Consider the following 9984-nt stretch of genomic DNA (forward strand, 5'->3'; position numbering starts at 1 on the left):
AAGTGTCAGGGTAAGGTCCCAGAGACTCCCTTCTGTAGCCTCAGCTTGTATGATGGATATGAATTATGCAATAAACTGTTGACTGAAGCACAGAATGCTGGTGAACAAGCTCAGAGTTCACAAACATGCTATTCTTTCCCCAGTGAGACTTGCTTTTCATTGCAAGCCTGAAAGCACTTGTTAAACTCACGACTAGTGAGGTTAAAAACAGTGATTCCACCCGCTCTGGGTGTGGAAGCTAGCAGAACTAAATAAGGTAACAGGAAGAGAAAGATCACTGGAATGAGTACATTCTGAATGCAGATGTAGGTTGGAGGAGGTGTGTCATAAACCCAGGGCACACAACATCAGAACAACTGAGAAGGGAAAAGAGGAGAGGGACATTGTGGATAGAAACCCAACACAGTACTGTATGTAAATCCTCTTCTCCATTGCAAATGCTCAAGTCTAAAAGAACATGGACTTTGGGAAGCAGGACTTTTGAGTGCTTCCCTGCTCCCAGCCCTGTTACCCAAGCAGCACTCTTCAGTGGTAATCTGTGTGTGCCAGATTCATCAAGAGAAGAAGTGCTAAAAACAAAATTAAAGTCAAACTTTTAAGAATCTTTGTCCCCACCCACTCAGGAAAGTCTAATCAAAGCTGGAGAAATCTAAGAACAGTATCAGCGAGCTGAAAACAGCACAGGAGGGTGAGCCACAGCACCCAGAGTCCTCTCCATTAGCAAGAGAAAATGCATGAGAATCAAAAAAAGAAAATTATCCAGCTGTAAAGAGCTTATGAAAACGAGCTAGCATCTGCAATATTTTTTTTTTTGGTGTGAGTAAAAGATTACACACATTCATACTGTGCCATTTAAAATCTTCTACATAATGATTTGGACTCTACATCTCTTTCTTTCTCTGCCCCAGGTCAGGGAGGTTTGGCCTTAATCACTGACTAATTTTATTAGACATAGGCAAGAAGCTGCATGGATTTTCCTCAAAACCTTCCTGTACGTCATTAGGTTTCCTTACTAGTCCTCTTTAGGATTATTTTCTGAAATGTAGCTGAATCCCAACAATATCAAGATATTGGCTATCAGATGAATATGCATAATCCTCTAATACAGCAAGGCTTTCAGTGATGCTTGACAGCATTTAAGGGATTTTGGTACAGTTTTTTTGCCCAATACAGGACAGCCCTTTTGCACTTCCTTCAGGACCTGCTGTGATGGGGCAGCCTGGTCATCAGTCACTGAGCAAGACCCTGCAAAGGATATTTAACTAATTCGGGCACACAAGTAGATTACAGGTCTCCTGCAGAGTAAAATCTTGAAAACTTCAAACCTTGCTGTTCTAAAAATTGATATGTGTTATTATATTTGAAACCTGACAGGATAGTAATGAATGACACCTGTTTCCACAAAATGGAGGCTAAGTATTCATAAGAACATAAGAATGGCCATACCGGGTCAGACCAAAGGTCCATCTAGCCCAGTATCTGTCTACCGACAGTGGCCAATGCCAGGTGCACCAGAGGGAGTGAACCTAACAGGCAATGATCAAGTGATCTTCCTGCCATCCATCTCCATCCTCTGACGAACAGAGGCTAGGGACACCATTATTACCCATCCTAGCTAATAGCCATTTATGGACTTAGCCACCATGAATTTATCCAGTCCCCTTTTAAACATTGTTATAGTCCTAGCCTTCACAACCTCCTCAGGTAAGGAGTTCCACAAGTTGACTGTGCGCTGCGTGAAGAAGAACTTCCTTTTATTTGTTTTAAACCTGCTGCCTATTAATTTCATTTGGTGACTCCTAGTTCTTGTATTATGGGAATAAGTAAATAAGTTTTCCTTATCCACTTTCTCAACATCACTCATGATTTTATATACCTCTATCATATCACCCCTTAGTCTTCTCTTTTCCAAGCTGAAGAGTCCTAGCCTCTTTAATCTTTCCTTGTATGGGACCCTCTCTAAACCCCTAATCATTTTAGTTGCCCTTTTCTGAACCTTTTCTAGTGCTAGAATATCTTTTTTGAGGTGAGGAGACCACATCTGTACACAGTTTTCGAGATGTGGGCGTACCATGGATTTATATAAGGGCAATAATATATTCTCAGTCTTATTTTCTATCCCCTTTTTAATGATTCATAACATCCTGTTTGCTTTTTTGACAGCCTCTGCACACTGTGTGGACATCTTCAGAGAACTATCCACGATGACTCCAAGATCTTTTTCCTGACTCGTAGCTAAATTAGCCCCCATCATGTTGTATCTATAGTTGGGGTTATTTTTTCCAATGTGGATTACTTTACATTTATCCACATTAAATTTCATTTGCCATTTTGTTGCCCAATCACTTAGTTTTGTGAGATCTTTTTGAAGTTCTTCACAATCTGCTTTGGTCTTAACTATCTTGAGCAGTTTGGTATCATCTGCAAACTTTGCCACCTCACTGTTTACCCCTTTCTCCAGATCATTTATGAATAAATTGAATAGGATTGGTCCTAGGACTGACCCTTGGGGAACACCACTAGTTACCCCCTCCATTCTGAGAATTTACCATTAATTCCTACCCTTTGTTCCCTGTCCTTTAACCAGTTCTCAATCCATGAAAGGACCTTCCCTTTTATCCCATGACAGCTTAATTTACATAAGAGCCTTTGGTGAGGGACCTTGTCAAAGGCTTTCCGGAAATCTAAGTACACTATGTCCACCGGATCCCCCTTGTCCACATGTTTGTTGACCCCTTCAAAGAACTCTAATAGATTAGTAAGACACGATTTCCCTTTACAGAAACCATGTTGACTATTACTCAACAGTTTATATTTTTCTATGTGTCTGACAATTTTATTCTTAACTATTGTTTCAACTAATTTGCCCGGTACCGACGGGCAAAAATGGACTGTCCTTTCCTTTGCAGCTCCCCCACCACAGCCCTTAACAGGCCTGGGAATGGGAACCCATGAAATCCAGGTTCCCCGTTGCTACAGCAAAATCCTTTAATTATATCAAAGAACAACTATTTAAGGGTCTCAGTTAACTCAAAGCTCAATTTATATCTGACCTTTTTGACAGCTGAAGGTAGCACATTGAGTAAAGAGACCCAAACCAAAGACAGATCTGTTTCTTAATTCCTCTCCCCTTAGAAATCATCCCTAAGACATTCTGTGAAAGATAATTGGCCAATTTTTTCTCAAGAACGGTGAAGAAGCTCTACGCTAAGACATTAACTCAGAAGAACTCAATAAAGGCCACGTACTTCACAGAAGTTGCTAGCATTAAAAGAGACCATTATAGAATGGAAGCAAATCTAGACTCCATAACTGACCAGCTGTCAACAAAAATAGGTCAGAGTCAACACCCAACCCTGCCCCCCACCCACCATGAAGGAGGAGAGAAAAAGCAAAGGACTTCCAAGCTAGCAAGGAGACAGCATATAGAAACCATTCAACAAACTGGAGGGAAAGGCCACTAAATCAATGAGGTCCTGGCCACCCTTATGTAATGGCAGGAACAGCAAAGCAGGGGGCAACCAGTGGTATCTGTTTAAAAAAAATAGTTAATATTCCTCTGAATCTGGTCCCAAAGGCCCAGGGGAGTGTCCATACATACTAGCCAGTGCCACAACATTGAGGCCACAACATTGTCAGCAACCAAAACCCATCTCTGAAAAAGAGTCTAGGAAGGAGCCAGTGCCATTTCTGCAGGCAGCCTTACACCTTCTCCTCAGCCACCTCGCAGTTCTTTAGAATATACTGTTCAGATCCAAAAAAATCCCTGTCACAGGGTACATCACTCACCACTGGTCTGGCACCTCCTCCTGGTCACTCTGAGGATTAGCTCAAGGGCAACACTCTCCCTCACCATCCATCCACAGTTTGCACACTCTCACTCTGTCTCTTGCAGCCTCAGGAACCACAATGTCCTCTTCATGGCTTGGCCCTCCAGCCATGTCACCAACCATGTTTTCCCTTCCAGGGGTCAGTATCACAGTCTAATAATCATGCCATTTCCCCAGTGGTGAGGGGCGTGGAGGGGGGGCCCTGGGCCTGCCCACAACTCCAGGTCCTGATCCAGGGACCCTGTCAATGGCACTCTCATAATGCTCTCCTTGGAACTGCTCACCACTTTTCCCTGGGCCTCTTCCCCTGCACCTACCTTGCCCTTACCTGAGGGCCTTCAAGCACTGCACTGTCCATGGTGCTAGTGCTCATTCCACCTGCTGGGAGCCAGCCTTCACTCCCTGGGCTCCAGGCTGCTACTGAGCCTTCTCAGCCCAGCACCTCCTCTTAGCTGAGCCTGCCGGGCCCGGATTGGTGGCTCCCTGCAACTCCTCCCTGATTGGCTGGACCTCACACAGCATCTCTGGGCTGCCAGAAAGGACTCACCTCCACTGCTTCCCGCTAATGTTAACCCTTCCTACACCTGTGTGGGGCTAACATTTCATCACAACCCCCAACACCTTAACCCCAGAGGTGTCCTATAGCAATTGTTGGGGCAACAAAGGGAGGGACTCCTACACTGCCAAGAGCCCAATAAGATCAAATTGCTCTTAGCCCAGTTAATGTGGGCAGAAGATGCCTATTCATCCATAAGCACAGAGAGCCTGCATGTCACCGTCAGATGTGATAAAAACTGATATCTTCAGCATAGACTGATAAATGAACTGGGAAAACACCCAGCACTCCTGACACAGAAAGCCAATCAGACAGCTTCAGAGAAGGTGCAGGAATGGCCCCAAACTAACAGCATACAGCATCCCAGGTCGAGGATGCCTCTGACAGATGCCTCTGACAAATGCCTCTGCAAACTGGGAAGCAATGGCTAAGACCCTTGATTATCTTTAGGACACTAAAAATGCTGGCCCAATACCAACACCTTCTAACCTCTTTAAAAGATAACTATGGTTAACTCTATCAAAGGCCTTCTCCTGGTCCATTGAAACAAACTGCGCATCCAGATGACAAAGTTTGCTAACAGTAAAAACATCATGAATTAAAAACAGATTATCAAAAACAGAGCAGTTAGGAATACAATATGTTTGATCTGGGTGTATCAAACAGTCCTTCAGTCAATTGGCTAAGGCCCTGGATAAAGTCTTATAATCAGAACAGAGAAGAGAAATAGGTCTCAAGTTCTGTAAGTCACAGAGGTCCCCTTTGTTGTACAGCAGGGTGATCACAGCCCTGCAGTAATTGAAAGGCAGCTCCTTCTCCTGGATACACTCCAGCACCCCTAGAAAAAAGTCAGGACTGATCAGATTCTAGAAATGCTTGTAGAATTCAGATGGCAGCCCATCATTACCTGGGGCCTGGCCTGTAGAGAGCTGCTGGACTGCAAAAGAGAGCTCCTTCAGCAACACCGCTGTTCCTCACCAGTCAGATGGGTAACCCCTGGTATAGCTCCTTCATTGTCAGCACAACACAGGCATCAGGTGAGTACAGAGTACTGTAAAAGGAAACAGCTGCTTTCCGGATCTCAGCAGGGTCAGCCTCAGACAACCATCCGGCAGCTGGAGGCTAAAAATCTTCTGACAGTCTGTGGACTTTTTCTTCATCCTGAAAAAATCCTTGTGGAAGTGTCAGTTCCAGGAAGCTGACTAAAATGGGCCTAAACCAGGGCTCCTTGCACCTTCTCTTCCAACAAGCACCTCAGTTAAGGTTTGGTGAATCTGCACTGGGTTTCCCACATCAGGGTTGCCACAGAGACCCAAGATGTCTCATTCCAGGGCACTCATGGCCTGATGCAAGGACCACATGGCAGCCTGGGTATACTACTGGCAAAACAGTTGGATCTGGACCTTTTCAACATCCCATCACTTTCTCAGGGACTCATGCAGCGGCTAGTGCTGCCGCCAAAGCTCCCAAAACACAGCAAATATCTGAGTGAAATTCAAGTCCTGTAATAATCTGGTTTTCAAACACTAGTGGGAAATACAGGCAAGAAGAGGGAGAGACACACTGACGGAAACATAATGATGATCAGACAAGTGAGTAGGAGATATGGGAAGACCAAACAAATATATTCACACTGGCCTTCATGGTATAAAAGTGATCCTGTCTAGCCTCTGAGGCCTGGTTGGGAGTAGCTTTCAGCCAAAAGTACTGCCTAACAATGGGGTGAAAGAAGCTCCAAACCTCTACTAGCCCAAAGATTTGCAGGAGACGATACAGTTCCTTGCCTGACTGAATATACGGCTCCTCATGATTCCTAACTAAAACATAATCTGCAGTTCAATAGAAATCCCCTCCCAGGACAATAATAGTATCAGGGCCATATCCAAGCATGGCACGTGCAAGTGTCTGGAGAAAAGAGACATGATCTCACCCCAGAGTAGTAGCAATCACAGTAAAAAGATGAAAAACAATAGTGACAGCTATCCCAGGAGTGACATTGAAGTCATGGCTCAAGAATGCTTCCTCATCCCATTCCTTCAACCAGTTCCCCTGATTATCAGGGTCTGAGTGCGTCTCTTGCAAAAAGAGAACATCAACCTGTTTTGTCTGAGAAATTCAAAGATTTGTGCCCTTTTATGACATTCCAGCATGCATTAATACAGAGCCAAAACTGAGCAGCACCATAGAGACTGGAAGGAGAGAGCCAAACAGCAGAGAGAAACAACGGAAAGTGGAAATACTTGGAACAAAATGAGCTGCTATATATTTTGAACAATCCCCGCAAAGTTCCTCACCTTTATCAACAACTTTTTGAGAAGGAAATTTTTCCTACAATCAACTGAGGTATATGTCTCAAGACAAGGGCAGCTGAATGAACAAAGTGCTGTAAAACAGGGACATAGGCCTTGACCTCAGTTCCCCGCTTCCCCTTAGTGCTATCCAAAAAGTCCTTAATCTCCATCAGACTGTACCCAGCCTTCCTATATAGCTGACTGGCTGGGACACCAGGGACCAGTGAGGAGTCAGGGAGATCATTGTCATCCTCTTCATCTCCCCCAGACTCCACCAGCTCAGTAGAACATTGAGCCACCAGTGTAATATTCCCATCATTCATGAAGCAGAGAGATTCATTGGGAGCAACTGGCATATCCATATTCCCAAGCATGCTAGGCAGTGCAGCTCCAGGCTGGGAGCCAGTGTCATCACTGCAACATGCAGGATTGGGGGCTTGAGGACTCTTCACGCCTTGGGAAGAAAGTACCCCACTGGGAGCTCCTGCACGGAGCTACCACCCACCACAACAGTATCCTTCTTCTCAGGGCACACAGCTCCATTATCAGCCACTGCCAGCAACTTAGGGGCCTCCAAAGTCTTAGCCCTTTTATAGTCCCACATAAGTGCACTTTGTCAGTCTGTTCTTCACCCCCATCTCTAGAACCTCTCTCTGATTTCTCTGCAGGAAGGTGCTCCTCAACCTCCAAGACAGAAGTGATGAGGTCACAACCAAGGGTTCCTCGGGGGGGTGGCTGCTCCCTGTATAGTAGCAGACCACATTTAGTGGGAGGGGGACAGAAACTTGGAGTGTGGGTGCAGACTCCATGTCCTGATGGTCCCTTGATGTCCCAGCCCCCTCCCCACTATCCTGGGATCCCACAGCAGTGCATGGGCAGGAATCCCCCAAATGACCTGGTCACCACACAGGAAACATTTCATGTTTTCAGAGGTAGCAAGCACTGTATAATCTATGTGGTGCTTTAAGACCAGGTTAATCATCTTGAAAAGAGAGTAAAACAGTGAAGTGTCAGAGTCTGTAGATGACACAAAACTAGGTTAGTCAAGGCTTGAGAAAACTGGTGTGGAAAACTAGGTGATTGGAAAACACAGTGGCAGATGTAATTCAATGTTCACAATGCAAGGTAAAGCACCTCGGAAGGAATAACTTCAATTACTCATAGATTCTGCAGGCTACATTAACAGTACCCCTTTAGGAAAAAGACCTGGGCATCATTGTGGACAGCACACTGAAAACCTACTTAGAGCTTTTCAGAACAGATGCCTTTGTTTAGTAGCATTATCTTTACAATTCAGTTTTTCTGTGCAAGCAGCAGGGAAAAGTCATTATTACATTAAATACAAGCTGTGGCTTCTAAACAAACTATTTCCTGGTCTTTTCTCCACTGGGCTTGTGTCTGAAAAATGTCCCACCATTGCAACCCCTGGTGCTGCACTAATGTAGATGAGGCTCTAGGAAGTCACTGCTTGTAACAGGCGGGTCCGGGGCTCAACCCTCTGAGGGGAAGAGGGGAGCCACACCGGCCCGCTGGTCTCACGGGGGTTCTGTCCTGTCCCTTTAAGGCCAGGTGACAAAGACAGAGTCAGTTGAGACTCAGGCCTTTTCTGCAAGGCTGAGCTACAAACAGTACCAATAGTCTAGGAAAGGCCCAGGCCCTCTGGTGCAGGGGCTGGGCTGCAAACCAGTTTAGCAAAGGCCCAGGCCCTCTGGTGCAGGGGCTGGGCTGCAAACCAGTTTAGCAAAGGCCCAGGCCCTCTGGTGCAGGGGCTGGACAGCAAGCAGTACAAGGAGAGCTCAGGCCTCTTGCAGGAGGCCGAGCAGGGAACAGTACAGGGGCTCAGGCCTCTTGTGGCAGGCTGAGCAATAGGGTGAGGGGGATAACTGCCACCCGTGAGTGGGGTGGCAGGGGGGACACAGGCCCACCCACTCCACTGTGTCCTGGCCCGGGGCCCTAGGCAGCGGTCGTCACCGCTGACGGTCAGTGGGGATCCTGACCGCAACACACTGACATGGGCTCGGTCTGGTCAGCAGCCTGACTGAGCTCGGCTGCCCCCGGACCACTTCCAATATCCCCCTCTGGTCCTACCTGGTCCACGGCGTCTGGTCCCGGGAAGTCCCACTGCATGGGCTCCTCACAACCCGGGCTGGGGGGTAGATCGGGTAGTTCCTCGGGGAAGTCCGGCCAATCGTGCTCCGGGGGTTCCTCGGGGTAACAGCACGCTAGCGGGGAAGCTCCTACTGGCTCCTCGTCGTAGGTGGCGCGGGGAAGCTCCGGCAGGTCTTCCCAGTAGCGGGGTAGGGTGCTCTCCGGCCAGTCCAGGCAGCTGCCCAGGGCTCCAGCGGTTCCTCCGTCAGGAGCTCCCTCAGACAGGTCTGCTCTCCCCGGTGGCTGGGCACTGATTGAGCTGGAAGGCCCGGCTTTTATCCTTCCGGGTCGCCGTCTGACCCTCTGAGGGGCGGGCTCACCACGCTGTAGCCCCGCCCCTTCCTGTGTCCGGGGCTCAACCCTCCCCAGGGAGGAGGGGAGCCACACCGGCCCGCTACACTGCTATTTTAAGCCCAGGTTTACATGACATGGTGTGAGCAATGCAAAGTTTTACAGTCTTAGCATCATTAAAATATTAGTAGTGTTAGAAAGAAAAAAAGGCTAGTGTAGGCAAAGCCTCTGTGTGTGAGCATGTGTATACGTACACACACACATACATGTTAAATGTATCCTACATAAAATGGTAGTAACTAAGAGGTTAACTGTGGAACAATATGATAAATTGCACTGATCATCTACCTTTAATTCTTTACCTGCACTCTGCTTGCTAATCCATCTCCAATAGATCTACTTCTAACATTCCAAACCTCTCATCAGCTTCATTGAGCTGCCATAAAACAGTCTCCTCCTTTCCTCCAAATGATTAAATTCTTTCTTCCCTGTTCTCCTCCCCCACCAATAAAATTAGAATAGTTTGTGTTATAAAATATGGCCAGAAGTTAGGGCACTAGCTTAAAACTTTAGAGATCTAGGTTCAAATCCTTGCTCTGCCATAGCTGCCTGTGTGTTCTTGGACAAGTCACTTATAATCTCTGTGCCTCAGTTTCCTAGCTATAGAATGGGCATAAGTAGTACTTCCCTACCTCACATGGGGATTGTGAGGATAAATAAATTAAAATTGGTGAGGAGCTCAGATACTACAGCAATGGAGGTTGTGTAAGAACCTCAACTAGCTAGCTCAGTGGTTCTCAAACTTATGTACTGGTGACCCCTTTCACACAGCAAGCCTCTGAGTGTGAACCCCTCCTTATAAATTAAA

The sequence above is a fragment of the Mauremys mutica genome, chromosome 4 (assembly GCF_020497125.1).
Source record: "Mauremys mutica isolate MM-2020 ecotype Southern chromosome 4, ASM2049712v1, whole genome shotgun sequence".
NCBI classification, from domain to species: domain Eukaryota; kingdom Metazoa; phylum Chordata; order Testudines; family Geoemydidae; genus Mauremys; species Mauremys mutica.